The following is an 18,064-nucleotide window of genomic DNA, read 5'->3' as shown; positions in this document are numbered from 1 at the left end:
GGGTGTGAAGGTCAGAGCCCCAGTGGAGGGTAGAAGCCATCCATGGATAAGGGGCCTAGTGTAGTGGGGTAGAGGTCCTTGCCGAAGTAGGGTGAGGAGGAAGATTTAGCCAAATTTATTTGTCAGATTTAGCCAAAATTAAAAAATAAAAGCCAACAAAATGAAACATGACGCACAGTTACATTTGAATTTCAGATAAACAATGAATAATTTCTTTAGTACAAATATGTCTCATGACTTATTTGTAGCTTCTTTGAAATACAAATTTAATTGGACATCCTGTATTATATATGGCAACAGTACGAGAAAAGCATCCACACAGAGGAAGCGTCCTGGTGTGTGGGGTGTTGGGATCTCAAGTGGGGTGAGGAGGGCGTGCATGCGGAAAGTGGCTCAAAATGGGTAGTCAGAGCTGGAGCAGAGAAAAAAGGGCGTGGGCACAGGAGATGGGGTATTAGTGGAGGTGTGAGGCTCCTAGGGCTGCTGCAAAAATGACCACAAGTAGGGCAGCGTAAAACAACAGAAATCTCTTCCCTCAGATCTGAAGGGCAGAAGTCTGACTGAAGGTGCCTGCAGGGCAGTGCTACCTGCACAGGCTGCACAGGCTCGAGGGGAGAATCCTTCCCTGCCTCTCCCCTCCAGCTTCAAGTGGCTGTAGGCATTCCGTGGCTTGTGGATGCAGAACTCCAGTCTCTGCCTCTGTCTTTATGTGGCCTTCCCCTTCTCTTCCTGTGTATCTCTTCCCTGTGCGTGTGTCTTTTATAAGGACACATGTCATTGGATTTAGGGTCTGTCCAGATAATCCAAGATGGTCTCATCCTGAGAGATTTAACTTTGTTACATCTGCAAAGCCCCCTTTTCCAAATAAGGTCACACTCACAGGGTCCAGGGGTTAGGATGTGAACATGTCTTTTGGAAGGTCATCATTCAACCGACTACAGTTATGTATCGGGAACTGATCAGATAAGAAGCATTTTAAAGATAATGGAAGCCAGATTTCTACTATTGGATTGGAATTAGGTATCAGTGTGAACTCATGGTTTTCAGTATATATATATAGACGTAAGTACAGAACTATTTCTAGATGTTAATGTCTACCTGTGTGCATGCTGTCTACGGGTCAGCAACATCCCAATAGCAGTGAATACATCTTGGCTTCTAAATAACCATTTACCACTAAGGGGAATCAGGTTTCCTTGGAGAAATGCCTGACTCCAGGGCTGATACAAGGGAAGAACAAGATAAGCCTAGAATATTTTGCTGTGCCATAAAACAAAGAGGTGTTTTAAGAATAAAAGGGACATGGAAAAAGGACACAGAAGCCAGCAAGAACAGGCTCCCAGCTGCAAAATCAGAGACAATTTGAGCATTGACATAAATGATGATAACAGTGGATTATAATCTAATGAATAAAACAAGAATCACGAGTCAATACTGATCTACACGAATAAATGAATGAATGAATGAATGAATGAAAAGTTTAAAGAAAAATAGGATATTTTCATACTTTTAAAGTATCTCCCCACAAAATATTTATCAATTACAAAAGGGGAAAAATAATTTTACAAAGCAGAAGGCTGGCAGTCACCACCTTAACCAAATGATCAAAGTGAACATCATCAGAAGTGGGATACATTTCAACCATGCACTGTCTGGTAGGATGCGAAGGAAAAAGAATTCAGCATCAGTTCTGTGGTTTTCCTGCCAAAGATTCATAATAAACTTAAATTTAATTGTGAGAAAACATCAATTAACTCTAAATTGAGGGGCATTCTGCAAAGCAATGGGCTTGTACTCTTCCAGATTGTCAAGCCCCTGAGACCAAGTAAAGGCTGAATACGTGTTCCAGAATCTAGGCGACTAAAAAGACGTAACAACAAACTGATTCTGAATTGGATGCTTTTGCTATAAAGGAATTGTTGGAAGAATTGGAACAATTGTTGGAACAAACTTGAATGAGACTACGTATTATTAGATGGTAGTAGTGTATCAATGTTAATTTTGTTGTTATTTTATGGTTATGTAGGAGAGTTTTCTTATTTGTAAGGACACACACTGAGAAATATTTAGGGGTGATGTGGCAACTTACTCTCAAATGGATAAGGAAAATATTAATAAAATTCTTTGAAGTATGTACTTTCAACTTTTCTATACTTGTCTCAAAATTTAAATGGTATTAATCAAAATATTAAGAATGAAAAACTACATTCAGAAAGGTCAAGAATTATGTTCATATTTATATCAGAAGCAGCATTATTTATATATCAGAAAACTAAAAACAGAAAATGTGTAGCAATTTGTACATCCTGATCCCAACTGTTTGAAAACATAGAAAAATTATTATAAAGAAATATATGAAAATGTAAAGATTCTGTATGTCTGTGGGGAAGGACTATGGTTTTGGTTTTTTGCAGAGGCTGGTATTATGTACAGAAAGAATGTTAAGGTTCTCTAGGACTTGGTAGTAGAACTTCATCATAAAGTTAATAAAAGTGTGGAAAGGGATTAGATGAAATAGTAGGAAGTAAATAGAATTTAAGAATACAGTGAAATGTCTTTAATTTTGGATGAGTCAACTATGCACAGTCAAATTGTATTTTTCATACAACCTAAGCCTGAAATGAAAGCCAGTGACGTCATCTATTGCTGAACAATAGAAACAGTGATGGACTCCAAAGCTGGAGGAATACTGGCAGAGCTGGATTTATTAAGAAATGGTAACGAATATGCTAATCCTGACTATTACTATTCCCCCGGGCAATTCAAGGGCCTTTCCAGAATAATTTTCATAGAGCAGACACAATTTTCATTTGACATGCTATGTAGAATGTAGTAACCTTTGGTTAGAAAGTAAGCCTAACTTTGATCTTAGGATAAATTTTAACATTTACTTTAATCCGTCCAGTACACTTAACTGAATAGTCTAAATTTTGTTTTTTAAATTGAGATATAATTCACATAGCATAAAATCCACCTTTTTAAAGTATAAATTTTAAATATCAGTTTTTAACATGGCACAAGAGATCCACAGAGAAAAAAATCTGGTTTTAAATAATTCTACAGATTTGTTTACAGGGAAAGGAAATTCAGATTTTAACATTTGGAAAGGAATGTGATTAGATGAAATCAATGGGGAAAGGTCTGATTGGCCCCTTCATTAACAATAACTACAAAAACTATGATGGGGATTCATCGGAGCCTGGCCACCTCAAGCCAAAGTCGAGGTAAACAAAGTTTATCTTTAGTGGCAACCCCCGCCCCCATCCCACAGAATCCTCTTTTTGTCCCCACTCCCCTCTGGCACTCATTCCCCCTCACTTTCCTTTTGCCCTACCTCTGGACAAACTCCCTTACCCAAATCAGAATCCACCTTGGAGGTGAAGAGGAAAGAGTAAAATCACCGAAGAGGCTGCAGGGTCATCTTTGTCACTTTGTTTTCAGACAATCAGAATGGACTGAGCAGTTGCTGTGTCTGAGGCTCCGTCCTGGAGCTGTGAGTATTCACGCTCCACTTGCTGCTATTCCTGAGAAGTAATTCCCTGCCCTGCTCACACACCTTTATTGTCTCCCCATTCGCCGAGGCAGCCTGGTGCAGGGAATGACCAGCAGTTTGGGGTCGGGTAGGACTGAGTGGAACTCTGCTTTTGTAGATTACTACGTGTGAGACCATGGTTAATTTCACAAGCACGCTAAGCCTCACTTTCCTCCTGGTAAAATGGCTGTAAGAGTAGCTCCAGCTTTGTAAGGATGTTGTGACTATTTTAAAAAGGACTAATGTGAAGTGCTTTGCATGATTGATCTTTTAATGTTACTTCTCTTTTGTATTGGTTGCCTGTTGCTGCTGTAATAAATTACCACAAATGTAGTGGCCTAAACAACACGAGCTTGTCATTGCACAATTCTGAAGGTTGGAAGTCTAACATGGGTCTCAATCGTCTAGAATCAAGGGGTTGGCATAGCTACCTTCCTTCTGGAGGCTCCAGGGAGAAGCCATTTACTTGCCTTTCTAGCTTCTAGAGGCCACCTGCAGTCCTTGGCTGGTGGTCCTCTCCCTTCCATCCCTCCAACCTCTGCTTCCATGGTCATAGCTCCTTCTCTGACCCCCTTGCTCTCCTCTACTGTATAAGGACCCTTGTGATCCCATTGTCCCCATCCAGATAATCCAGGATAACCTCCCCATCTCCAGATTCTGGGGATTACAACATGGATGTCTTGGGGGGCGGGGGGGGGGGCTGGCATTATTCTGACTATCACACTTCCCTTTCTTCCCATATTTCTTAACCCCCAGGGGTTCCCTAACCTGAGTGAAACCTCACTTTCCTGCTTGAGTTCTCTCAGGGCTCCTGAACTCATGCCTCCACACTTCTAGTCATCACTTTTTCCTTCTCTTCCTGTCCAAATCCCACCAATTCTACAAGTCCCAGTCAAATTGAGTCCTTTGGTAAAGCCTTACCGGGCCATCTGACCCACAAAGATAGCTTCCTAAATCCTACAGCACCTGCTTCATTCATTTGGCAGATACTCTGCTTTCCTGTCATCCTGTCATATACTTGTGGCACTTAGGTATATGTTGAATGAATGAATGAATCTCCACCACCAGACCACAAGCAAATTGAAAGCTATGTCTTTTTTTTTTTCAGCTTCATTGAGATATAATTGACATATAACATCGTGTGTCTCAGGTGTACAATGTGATGCTAAGGTATATATGCAATATATTGCAAAATGGTTACCACAATAAGGTTAGTTAACATCTCCACCACCTCACATAATTTACCATTTTTGTGTGTCTCGTGAGAATATTTAAGATCTACTTTCTTAGCAATTTTCAAGTATACAATACAGTATTGTTAGCTATAATTAACATGCTGTATATTCAATCCTGAGAACTCATTCATCTTATAACTAAAAGTTCATACCCTTTGACTAACATCTCCCTGTATCTTCCATCCACGCCCCCCTCCACCAATCTATTTTAAGAGCTGTGTCTTATGACACTTTCTAATCCAGTGCTGCAGAGTGGTTTAGGGATGTTATACGACAATGATGAAAAGATGAAGAAAGTCCAGGAGTCCCAGAGAAGAAGAGTTCCCAGAGTCCCCTATGTTTCACTAGTTTAGAGCAACACCAACTTACTTCCTGGGTAAGGGGTCTTTCTCCTCTTTGGGCTGGTATCAACAACAACTTTTAGGAAGGACCCTCCCTGTCCAACTTCTCATGCTCTCTTGATTTGATGCCCATGTGAATGGCCAAGAGAAGCTCTTCCAGGAACAATTATAGCACCTCTGAGAAGTGCTCCGGAGGCCTCCGTGGCCTCTGGAGGGTGGGGTAGAAATGAGAAGTGAGAAGATTCCTGAAACCTTCTCACTCTACCTCAGGATGGCATTCTTCAAAATGTGTAGCCTTCCTTAGCTTGCACATTGCTAGGATATTATTTTCTCTCTCTCTCTCTCTCTCTCTCTCTCTCTCTGTTTGACTTGGAAAGGGGATTAGTGAGCCTGGTTTTGTTATTCTGTCTTACCCCCAAAGATGGGTATCACTATTTCATGTATGACTCGGTCTTTTTATTTAATGGTAATCACTTTCTGTCACTAAACGTTTTTACTTTTTTATTGATATTTTGGGAAAAAAAATATCTTTAAAAGAACTTTTTCCTCATCAGCCAGTAGCATTCACTGGGCAGTTCTTCCCAGTCAAGGAAAAGGGATGAGGAAACTGCTGGGTTACTTTTGGACTCATGATTCTAACTACCAGCCTAATGTTCACATCTACATACACATCACAAGATGCTATTTGTTGTCTCACAGTTTTGACAGATCAGTTGAAACCTTTTTATGTAATTCAGCAAACATTTAATATAGGAACACTATGCTGGGCTTTTATGAAATAAGTAAACAAACAGGAAACAGTCCTGGCCATCCAAGGAAGATAAGACATGAACACAGATAACGGCACATGAACTATTTCAGACATTTCTTATTCATCACCGGTGACAGATTGGGCCGTAGACCAAGAAAAATTAAACCGAAGATTTTTTTAAAAAGTTCTTTTAACTTACTGGGCAAACAACCAAAACTATGGACTTCTCAGGTGTTAGATAACATTACAAAGAATCTTTACTGATTGTAAATTTACTCTTCTAGCAATATAAAACATTTTCTGTGTTTATAGTTGCAGTGCTGTTTCTGTGACTGTGTTTTACAGTTTGGGCGTAGATGTGGAGTTTTGCTTGTGCTCAATTGTAGAAAATGAATGCGTAACCTCCCCCCCTCCCTTTGAGAAAAAAATCAGGAAGGAACTTAAATACAAGCCTTTTCCTCCCATTTTATATTCAAACATGTCTTACAGGAAATGAACAAATAGTGATTCTCAAATATAACATTGTGCTTCTATGTACTGTAGTACAAAAAAGAGCTTTACAGGAATTTTGTGTGTTCCGGAAGTTGAGATTTTTAAGGACAAATGTGGGGCTTGGATTTTTACTTCCTGCAGAATATAAATGTCAAATTCTTTAGCCTAACATTCAAGATCTCCAAAATCTCATCTCAACTCACTTCCAGCCTTATCTGTGCCCATCTTTACTCCATGTACCCAGTAATGTCCCATGAACCATGTTGAATATTTTTATTTCTATACTTTTTTTTTTGCCCTCTGGAATGCCCTTCTATCTTCCCTGTCCCCTCATCCCCCATTTCACTGTCAACAGTTCCTCAAGGCACAGCTTTTTAAAAAAGGCATCCACAAAGCAGCCTGCTCACTATTCTCCAAGTTGGACTTTCCCCTTCTTTTTTGGGTTTTCATAATTTTCTATAACTAAGGGTTACTGCTTTTTTAATCAGAAACAAAAACTGAAAAATACCTAGCAGCATATCAAATAAAACTTGAACATAGTTTTTTGAAAACGGCAAGAAATTCCTTCAGAACCAGAGGTACATTCATACCTTGAAATGCTTTCACTAATAAGAAAAAAGAGATATAAAGTCCAGCCAATGTAGAAAGCAGTAACAAGATAGAGTTGGGCTATGGAGTACAAATAATTAATTTTTAAAAATATTGGAAAAGGGAAAGAAAACATTAAAAACCTAGAATTACCTTAAAAATTAATGTGAACTATAAGAAGAAAGTGAAAAACATAATAATGGGAATTTTAAAAAAATGTGTGCCATACTCCTGTGAATTTTCCTCAAGTGAATATGGGGGTTTAATGCAAACACTAATAAAAATTCCAATGTGATATTTTTTAAATTCGAAAAATGAAGGAAAGTTTATTGAGAAAAACTAAATAGATAAGAATTAAAATTAAAACACATTTTGAAAAAAAAGAATATAAATAAGTCATGGGGATATAATCTACTGCATAAGGAATGCAGTCAATAATATTTTATAACTTTGTGTGGTAACAGATGGTAACTAGACTTATCATGGTGATCATTTCATAATGCATAAAAACATCGTCACTATGTTATACACCTGCAGCTACTACTGTATGTCAACTATAATTCAATTATTTAGAAAGATGTAAAAAAAGAATAATGCAGTGGAACTAGTTCTACCCGATATGAAAACACATAAAAGCTGCAATAATTAAAACAGAATGCTATTGGAAAATGACTAGAGAGGTAAATTAATAAAACAAAAGAGATAGCTCACAAATAAATCCATTATATATAATACTTAAGGAAATGATATTGAGAAAAGAAATGAATTTTCAATACATGATGTTAAGAAAATTTTAGCTCTTTAAGCTCTTTTCACTTTAGCTCATCTCATACTTTAAAATAAGATGTTTTCTAAGTAGAATTTAAAAACTAAGGATGAAAATAAAATAGTAAGCTCTTCAGACAAAGTAGAAAAAACAAATATCCAACATCTGGAAGAGAGACTTCTTTAAGGTTAGAAGTATGAAATCAGAAGAAGAATGAAGTAATATTTGATCACAAAAGTCGCAAACTTTTGCATATTAAATAGAAGCAGAAGTAAACAATATTTGTCTGGTCAAGTGGTGTCGCAGCTTCTGCTCTGATAGAACGTCCACTCCCACCTTCAGTCCCCATATCCATTCCAAACACATGGCAATCATAAATAGGATATAAAAAGGGGACATCAACAAGATTTAATTGGGTTCAAAAAGCATAACTATAAATACCAACGTGGAACAGAAAAAAACACAACTACCACAATGAAGAGAGGCAGAGTTCAGCTGTACACCTAATGGCCTTCCACTCCCATGTCCAGGGCATCAGCTCCCATAGGTCAGTGAAGACTAACTAACAGTGAACAGCCTCACACAGAGAACTCGAAGGACAGAGACTAGGGCCAGAGCTCCCTCGTCATATGACACTGAAGAAAAAGTTGGCTCACCCATTGCTTAGAGCCATGGGCTCATGGAAAGCTGCGGATGTTGGGAAGTAGGAATTCAAACATACAGTCTGACATAGCATGACAGATTCTGTGATATCTACAGTATCAACGTAAGTTAGGAATCCAGTATACTACTGTGTACCCAGTTTTAAGCTGGGGGCCCCAGGGTGCTACATAGCCAAAGCAATATTGTCAGATAGGAAGGAGTGAGCATGGAGGGGAAGGGAAAGAGAGGAAATAAATAAAAAACTAATAACCTTTCTACTAAAAATGAGCCTCCTGCAAAATAAAATTCCCAAACCACATTAAAATATCTAACTTAAGAAAGACTATGAACTTCACCTCCCCAGCTGGAATATGAATTCATTCTAGATAAAATAATTTATGGAACTGCTTGATAAGGAACTGAAAATAAATGTGCTGATAATGCTCAAAGAGGTAAATGAAGACAGCCTTTTCATTAAAAAAGAAAATATGAAGCAAAAAATCAATAATGAAACAACCAACAGGTGGATATAAATGAGAATAAATAGAAATTAAAAACTATACACATTAAAATATCTCTATTCAGAGATATTCAGAGTTCAGTCAAACGAATGAACTTTCAGCTGGAAATATTCAAGGAAAGAATTATTGAATTGGAAGGGAGAAATTCACCCAGTTCATGGCAAAAAAAAAAAAGAAGAAGAAGAAGAAGAAAGAAAGAAACAAAAATATGAGAGAAGAATTAAGGGGCATTGAGGTGAGATTGTGAGTGTTCCAGAAGAAGAAAATGAAGGGAAAGAGTTGAATTATCATATCAAAAGTATGGTGTACATACCAAAAGGATAAAAAAGTTAAATCATCACAGGGTGAGTTCAAAACATCAAGCATAACAAAACAAAATCTTAAAGGTATTATAGATAAAAGACAGGTTATGTGTAATTAGGCAACACTCTTCCCATCACAGATATTAGATGCCACAAAGAATCCAGTAAAGTAAGGGAAAAATAGACGTGCACATTGCTAATCTCGAGCAATGTGGACACAGAATGAAAACATTTTCAAAGAGCGAAGCATAAGACCAAGAGTTGAGCCACCTACAGACTGGGGCTGATAACTCACCTACTGTGGCACTAATGTGAACAAAGTGGAGATCCATTACAGACACAATATGAATATACTTACTACTACTGAACTGTATACTTAAAAATGCTTAAGATGGTAAATTTTATGTTACATGTTTCTTACTGCAATGAAAACAAAAATACCATGTTTAGCCTCCAAGCAATTCCACCTTAATTTCTCTGTGGGGCAGGCAAAGTGCAGGGAAGATAAGCAATGGGTATTCCTGAAAATTTCCCAGGTGATTTTTAATGTGCAGCCGAGGTGAAAACCACCAAATTATGCTTAAATTAAAGCCATATGAAATTTGAAAGAAAATAAAAGGGTTGGAAAGTGACTGTTTGAAAAGAGAAATATAAGACAAATGTAAAAAGAGGAAATACTAAAAAAAGAAAGAAAGAAAAAAAAGCCAGTGTAGTAGTTACTGTATTAGACAAAATAGAACGTGAAGCAAAAAACTTGGATACAAAACATGCTGCATAATAATCATGAAAAAAATCACTACAGTCATGAATTTGTATGTACCCAGCAACATAGTTACAAAATATATAAAGTTACATATTAAACAAAAAATATGTATAAAGCAAAAACAGAACATGAAGCAAGAACAGAATGACAAGGAGATGCAATTCCAAAATCATGGTGGGAAATATTTAGCAACTTTATCAGAAACTATTAGACCAAGAAGACAAAAATCTCTAGGAAGTATATAGAATATTTAGAAAATAAAACTAACAAGTTTGATCCAGCAGAAAGATAGAGAATACTGCAAGTGGTAAATGGGCAATGTTTCTTCTTTTCACAAACACATGAAACATTTATAAAAACTGACAACATGCAAGGTCACAAAGTAAGTGTCAACAAATTTTTAAAAAATCAATATCACACAGAGTATATCTTTTTTATAATTTGTAGTTTTTCTTTTTTGAAAGAATTCTGAAATTATGGCAAAATATTATCTAATAAAGCCGGACGCAAGTTCATGACTGTTTCCTATATTATTCTTTAAATGTTTCTTTATGTTTGAATACATGAATAAATATTTTTTAGAATTCTAACCAATAGGAAAATGTTTCCAACACATGTAACAGCAGATTAATATCACTTTATATAGAGCCCATAAAAAGATAAGAAAGCACTAAAATGTTAATGTGTATGTACATAGAAGACATTGAATGACATTCAACATAAAGAAAAAAACAGTTACTTAACAAATGGAATAAATTCATTCTGACTAGAGTCAAGGAAATATAAATCAAAACTGTGAAATACCATGCTAATCAATTTAAAATCCAAAAAACTAATTGTACCCACTGTTGGCAAGGAGGTGACAATACATTCCCTCACATACATTTGAGGTGGCAGTCTAAATTGGTTAAAACATTTTGGAAAACAATTTAATAATATCCATCAAGAACCATAAAATTTTCCATGTTTTTTTGACTCAGTAATTCTAATTCTGAGGCTCTGACATGAAGACATGATCCTAAATATATGAAAAACTTTATGCTTTTCATAGTATGCTATGATGTTCATAGCATGTTATTTATAAAAACTGGAAACAAAAGTACAAGTATAGGGAAATAATTCCATAAATTATGATATATCTGCTTGAAATATTTTGTAGAGATTACAATTTTATTTATAAAGGATAAGCAGTAATGGGAAAATGCTGAGTAGAGCATGTCAAGTAAAAAGACCAAAAATTCAAAATTATTTACTATGATTATTAATATTTTTAAGAAAAAAAAAGATTGACAGAAACTACATCAAAATGTTAAACCTTATTATTTTTTAGATGATAGCACCACAGGTGATTTTTTTCTATTATTCTTATTTTCCAGTTTTTCTTTGTGTTTGTATTACTTTAATAATAACCTTTACACGAGCTGCTTTAATGTTCCTGCATCTTTCCTAGGTGATGACTGATTGGCAGATTGTTAAATGTGATATAAACTGTGGACTTCCGCTCTTGGGGCCAGAGAGGTGCCCAAGGAAAACAAAGCTTCTCCCTGGTCCCACATTGTTCTGTTGTCAGACCAGGTGGAAGCCCTGGCTTGTAGGGAAACTCAGGGCCTCAACAGGTTGCCTGGGACACCCGGTGCCTCAATACTCAGCTTGCAAACGACAGAGATTCTCCTCCCTTCTGAACTGGAGTGGGAGAGGGGAGACATTTGCAATCACACTCACGTGGAAGATAGGGCGTCTTTAAATTCACACTGTTCTATTGTAGATGAGAAGAACTACAGCCTCCCTGGGATGAAACATGAAAGCTGAACAGTTCCAAAAATTTGGGACAAAGCAGAAAGTTAAAGGATCCTGAAAGGATTTTAATTACTGGAAGAGCACAGAATTCCTTCAAACAGACTCCTTTTCTAAAAAAGCAGCAATCCTAGCCATGGGGGGATGCATTTAATACTGATTGAGGCCACACAGAAAAAGGAAGATTGCAAAGGAGAGCTAAGTAATTTAAATAAGAATTTTCCTTAAAAAACATCTATTTCTTTCAATAAAAAAATATTTCAAAAATATTTTGGTCTACACTCATTTTACAAACGCATTCATAGACATTTTTTCCAAGGTTCTCCCTAAAGAGAGACAGCATCTCCCATTCAAGAAGAAATATTTCGTAAGCATTTCAATGAGAGTAGGCCTCCAACTCAAACATTTGTTCTGTCTTAGTGACTGAAATAGGTTCATGTTCTACAAAGGCTGATTTGATCCTCCTAACCAAACAGCGCATTTTGATTGTTAAAGTGTTTGCTGATGTAGCAACAGTCAGAACATATCCACTTGTTGAATCCATCTTTCCTCCCTCCCTCTCTTCCTTCCTTCTTCCTTGAGTTACAAATGCCCACAGGTCAGGCAGGTGACATACATGAAAGAGGGTGGTGGACGTAAGCGTAGTGGGTGTTGGAGCCATGGTGAGCTGGAGAGCACAGATTCCATCTAACGTGGGAAGTCACTGGTCGGCAAGAGCCAGTCAGTGACTTGCAGAAGTGCAGGCCCAGTGCCAAGGTACCACCCTGGTTTCCAAATGAGCCAGAATTCTAGATATTCATATGAAATCTCGGGTTTTAAATGGCTGCAATTTATTCAAATATTTGTTTAAGCTGGGCAGGCCAACAAAGCCAGCAGCTTGCAGACTCTGAATTAATCTATTTAAGCTGAACAATCTCCTCTAGGTCATGGGACTATTATACAGGTCAATACTTTTTAAAAATAATACAAGCTATACTCAGTGAGCCCTTACTTTGTGCTAGACAATGTTCGAAGTGCTTTACGTCTTCATTCATTTTTTTCCTCACATCAACTTTGATGAAAGTACCTTATAATCCCACGCCATAGATGAGAAATTGAGGCACAGAAAAGCAGAGATGAGATGATGCACATTAGCATGTCTGTGCCACCACAGTGTGATGGGAATGTAAGACAATACTACAATTATAAATGCGGAGAAGACTGAACCATTCTGAAAAACTGGGAATCTAGACGTGTCCTAGTTATCGACTGCTGCTAACAAACCACTTCAAAACATGGTGAATTAAAACAACAATTTATTAGTATCTCTCGTGGTTTTAGGGGTCATCTGAGAAGTTCTCATTGGGGTCCCTCAGGCTTCTGAGGCTGGAATCCTGTGAGGACTCCTTCCCTCACAGGTTGGGCACTTGGGCCAGGATGGCTAGAACAGCTAGGTGCTGGCTGGGCATCTGTTTCTCCACAGGACCTCTCCACGTGGCTAGCTTGGGCTTCCTCATAGCATGGTGGCCTCAGGGTAGTGCGACTTAAATGGTGGCTCAGGTCTCCAAGAGTGAACCTTTCAAGAGACAGAAAGTAGAAGCCGCCCGTCTATGAAGAGCTAGATCTTGAAACTGGCACAGTCACTTCCATTGTATTCTGTTTATCAGGGCAGTCGCAGAACCTGCCCAGAGTGAAGGGAAGGGACATAGACTCCACCTCTTGATGGAAGGAATGACAAAGAATGAGCAGCCATCTTTAATCTGCCAAAGGATGGAAGACCAAGTGCATAACGTCTGTTACCCCAGTGGATAGGCTACCACTGGGGTGAGTCACTGGAGGTTTCTGTCCTTGTCCTGCCTGAGTTCCATCTCCATGAGAGTGTGATTGTCTAGGCCAAGGGAAGGCAGGCCACCTTGATGAGAGTTGCACCAAGGACACACAATAGGGGAGCAGTAGTTCCCTCCCCGCCAAAAATAAAATCAAGGTAGTCTCACTACAAAAAGGACGAATGGAAGCTACAGAGGTAAAAACAATGTCCACTTCAGACATTTATTGCTTGTTGTCAATCTATTTTTGTCCAACATGAGACTCTTCGCACACACCCATGCTCCTCCCCCGCCCCTCCCCTTTACACCCAAACTTATTCTCTGTGTCCCTCATTTTATTCAAATAACAAAAGTTTACTTGTGGCAATGCTAGGCAGGCCTAGGTTAGGCTCTGTGTGGGGGAAATCAAAGATAAATCAGACCTGGAGCTTGCCCTTGAGTTGTTTGCCCTCTAGTAAGGGGAAAAGAGAGAAATAACAGTAACATTGGAGAGAAAGGGGGATGTGTCATAAGAGGCACAGATAAAGTACTCTGGAAATTTAGAGGCGAGTGAGATTGCTTCTAGCTACACCCTTAATCACATACTGGCTCATAACATATCTTGTATTGTTGTCTCCTCTGGTTATTAACCCCTAAATTGTTGAACGACAACAAACCAGTCACGCTGAATAATTCATGGTCCTACTCCTTGCTCTGCATCTAGATCAGAAGCTCCTCCGAGGCTGGAGAGCTCTGAGAGGCACATGGCAGGGCAACTATCTATAGGCTCAAGAATACCACTTCAACAGAAGAGAACATCAGGAAAATGTTATCTGAATAAAGCCTACGTAGGTTCAGAAACATAGACCTCTATTAGCTTATGAATATTTCTTCAATGCATTAAACAAAATGAGAAACTCAAAGATTGCTTTTCCCCGTTGCTACTTTTTGTGGGTTTTTTTTTTCTGGGTAGGCCATGTCTTTCTGTTGGCATCCCTCCTTCATTACTGACATTTCAACTGGGTGTGTTCCTTCACCTGGGATATGTAGAAATGCCAAATAAAGGTGACTGACCATAAAAGTAAAACACACCTTGGTGATGGCTCTAGAAAGAACTTTTACATATAGTAATCTCAGATGTCTTCATGGAAAGTTCTTTTGTGGGTGTACCTTCAGAGAATCACCTTTTGGCATCACTTCCAAGTCTTTCTGAAAAACATACTATGTTTTCTTTTTTTGTTTCTTATTTTCAAATGACAGATGGTTAGGAAATATCTCTTCACTCTTATAATTATTTCCCCTAGTTTTTCTCCATTAAATAGCAATTACCCTCATGCAGAATCTTTCTAAGTAGTTATTTTCTAGCTCCTGAAGAGAATAATCACAGCGAAGGCATTCATCTTATGTACTTCGTGGTTTTTCTCAGCATGAAACTTCTACTGAATATAATTTGTACCACAGTAACTAACATAGACATTTAAACATGCTTGGGAGTTAATTATTTTTTTAAGTGCACCAAGTTTTCAGATGAAACATTCATCTGTTTTAGAAAGGGTAGTTTTCCTGGATTCTATCCAAAAGTACCTTCAAAGAGAATTAGATATGTGACTACTGTACTTCAAATATTTTCCAAGAGAGAGGTGGGGTAAAAAAACATTTTTCCTCTGACTTAAATTGCCTCACATTTACACTGTTAAGTATTTTACAAAATATGAAAATTATCGACTTTATGAAGAAAACTCCTTCTAGATGTACTTCTGGATGCTAGCAATGTTGAAAACCAATTTAATTTACACTATACAAAAAAAAAAACACCCCAAAACACCCACTTTAGATAGATTTAACAATTAAACATATAAATTAAATAGCCAAAGTAGCAGAAAACAAAAACAAGCAGTTATGATATCTTTAGAGGAATTCTAACTTAATCTAAACTTGGAATCAGTAAATGAAATACCAAAAGACAAAAACAAGAGATTTGATAATTTGTAAATTGTAATATGAAAGATGATTTTAACAAGGAACGTTATTTTGCCAGAGGTCATTCATGATGAATTTAGAAGAAATTATTCTGGGCTTTTGGCATTTATGATGTCCACATTTCACAAATAATCCCAACAGCCAGTGACATAAAGAACTATGTTATTTTGTTGAGTCAAAATTGAATTGTGCCAAGAGCGGCGTATGCCTGACAGAGTCCCTCACTTGAAAGTACCCTATCTGACCCCCAGCACCTGAATTTCAGGATGGCCTTGTCTTTCTCACCCACTTATTGTGACACACTCACTCTCCAGAAGTCACATGTTAATGGCATTTGTACAAAGGAAAGCATTTACTACAAAGGTTTTTCTCAAATGTGGAGATTCAAAAAGGTTTCACCCAGGATGCATTTCTGGAGAATGATATCATTGCTGGGCAATTCCATGGAGTGGAGATAAAAGAAAGATGAATAGAAAGTTCTAAATTTTTAGAGATATTCCCTGAATTAGGACTCTCTCCAATTGGCTTTAGGAGAATTGCGACTTTGAACATGAATGACAGCATTCAAGGGAATCAATGCTACTATTAAAAAAAAAAACATAAAAGAGGAAAGAAAATAAAGGAAAAAAGAAAAAAGGAAAAAAAGAGAAAGAGGGTGAGAGGAAATTGCAGAGGACCCTGTCCCAGAGGCCTACAGAGTAACAGCCAAAAGCAGTTCATGTGAATTCCTGACAAGGAGTCCTCTTGAATCAAATAATCTCTCCAGGCAATATTAACAACATGCCAAACTTGAAAATGACCAGAATTGCCTACAGGGACAGTGTCCCTGGTTACACACCTCAGGAATAATGAACCACACCTGCATTCCCATCTGCTGTCACATATCTTTCCTGTTTCTCTCTGAGCTTGTCACACCCTCATCAACCCAGGTCTGGACCATCACAAACTTTCCAGTTGGTCTCACCAGGCTTGAGTCTGTTCCACCACTAATCCATGAAATACTTTCCCAGAGGCTGTTGTGTAAAATGCAGGTGTGGCCATGTCCCTCCCAGCTTTAAAATCCCCACTGCCTTTAAGAGACTGTTCCCAGTTCTTTCTTTCTTTCTTTTTTATTGCGGTAAAAAACACATAACATGAAATTCACCATCTTAACCATTTTTAAGGGTACAGCACATTGGTGTTAACCATATGTACACTGTTGTGCAACAGCTCTCTAGAATTTTTTCGTCTTGCAGAACTGAGGCTCTATACCCATTAAACAACTCCCCATTTCCCCCTCCCCCTCAGTCCCTGGGAACCACCATTCTACTTTCTGTTTCTATGAGTCTGACAACTTTAGATACTTCACATAAGTGGAATCACGCTGTGTATCTGCCCTCTTGTGACTGGCTTATTTCATTATTAGCATAACGTCCTCAAGATTCATCCATATTGTAGTATGTGACAGCATTTCTTTCCTTTTTAAGGCTGAATAATATTCCATTGTATGTATTTACCATATTTTGTTTAGCCGTTCATCCACGATGGACATCTGGGTTGCTCTCACCTCTCGGCTATAATGAATAATTCTGCAATGTGCATAGGTGTACCAATACCTCTTTGAGATTCTGCTTTCAATTATTTTGGATAAATACCAAGAAATGGAATTGCTGGGTCATGTGGTAATTCTACTTTTAATTCCTTGAGGAATTGCCATACAGTTTTCCATAGTGGCTGCACTACTTTTTATTCCAATCCACAGTACACAAGCATTCCAATTTTTCCACATCTTCACCAGCACATATTATTATCATCATTATTATTTTATAATGGCCGTCGCCTGGTGATTAGTGAAACCCAGCTCCTTTTCATACTTGGTGGTCATTCGTATGTCTTCTTTGGAGAACTGTCTATTCAAGTCTCTTGCCCATTTCTTAATCAGGTGTTTTGTTTTTCTGTGGTTGAGTTGCTGTTCCTAATTCTTAAGCATGGTCTCTACCCATCAGGATCTGGTGGTAAGCCGCGTTTGGTCCTCTCCTTCTCTCACACGCTTCTATTGGCAAGTTCAGTTCCACGAGGTTCCCTAGTGGAGAAGCCACGCTATTCTATCTCCACATGCTGTTCCTGATGGCGGGGGCTCCCCTCCCCACACCAAACACATCTTGAGTGCTGGAGCAAAATGTACTTCTGTCAGAAAGAAAAATTACTTTGAAGGAATTGCCTTTGGAAACCTTGTCTCACCACGTCCTGTAGCCCACTACACCTTCCTAAGATAACTAAGTTCTCTCCCTCTGAACCATCGATGCACCCTGTGTGCAGGGTTGATCATGTGGTTTTGTGATTTTTTTTTTATTTTTTTTTTACTCTCTGCCTCCCCCACCAGACTATAGGTTCATTAAGGTCAGACCCAATATCTCCCTTAATATTCAAACTCCGATGCCAAGCACTGAGACCGCCACAAAATCTGTGTTGTTAAATATTTTCTGAAGGAAGGAAAGGGAGGAGGGAGGAAGTCTGGCAAGCAGGTGAGCAAGCAGGCACGAAGGGAAAACGTCCAAGCAGGCTTCTCCTCCTGCCCTGCTCCCAGTCCCTGT

General features: G+C 38.1%; 1 long non-coding RNA gene across 6 annotated transcripts in view; it reads right to left on the bottom strand.

The window, feature by feature from the left end:
- Positions 1-18,064, bottom strand: part of LOC141567084 (uncharacterized) — a 58,182-nt gene that overhangs the window by 12,695 nt on the left and 27,423 nt on the right. Inside the window, exon 5 of one of the 6 annotated variants that reach the window (XR_012489476.2) lies at positions 16,022-17,657. The exons of the other annotated variants lie outside the window; for them this stretch is intronic. This is a non-coding gene — a long non-coding RNA (uncharacterized LOC141567084). Of the gene's footprint in view, positions 1-16,021; positions 17,658-18,064 lie in introns of those variants that run through there. 6 annotated transcript variants of the gene reach the window in all.

Source organism: Rhinolophus sinicus, chromosome 17 (genome assembly GCF_057876585.1).
Source record: "Rhinolophus sinicus isolate RSI-liver-muscle chromosome 17, RSI-T2T, whole genome shotgun sequence".
Taxonomy (NCBI): Eukaryota; Metazoa; Chordata; class Mammalia; order Chiroptera; family Rhinolophidae; genus Rhinolophus; species Rhinolophus sinicus.
Note: the sequence above shows the minus strand (reverse complement) of the source record. Positions and strands in the feature narration are given on the sequence as shown.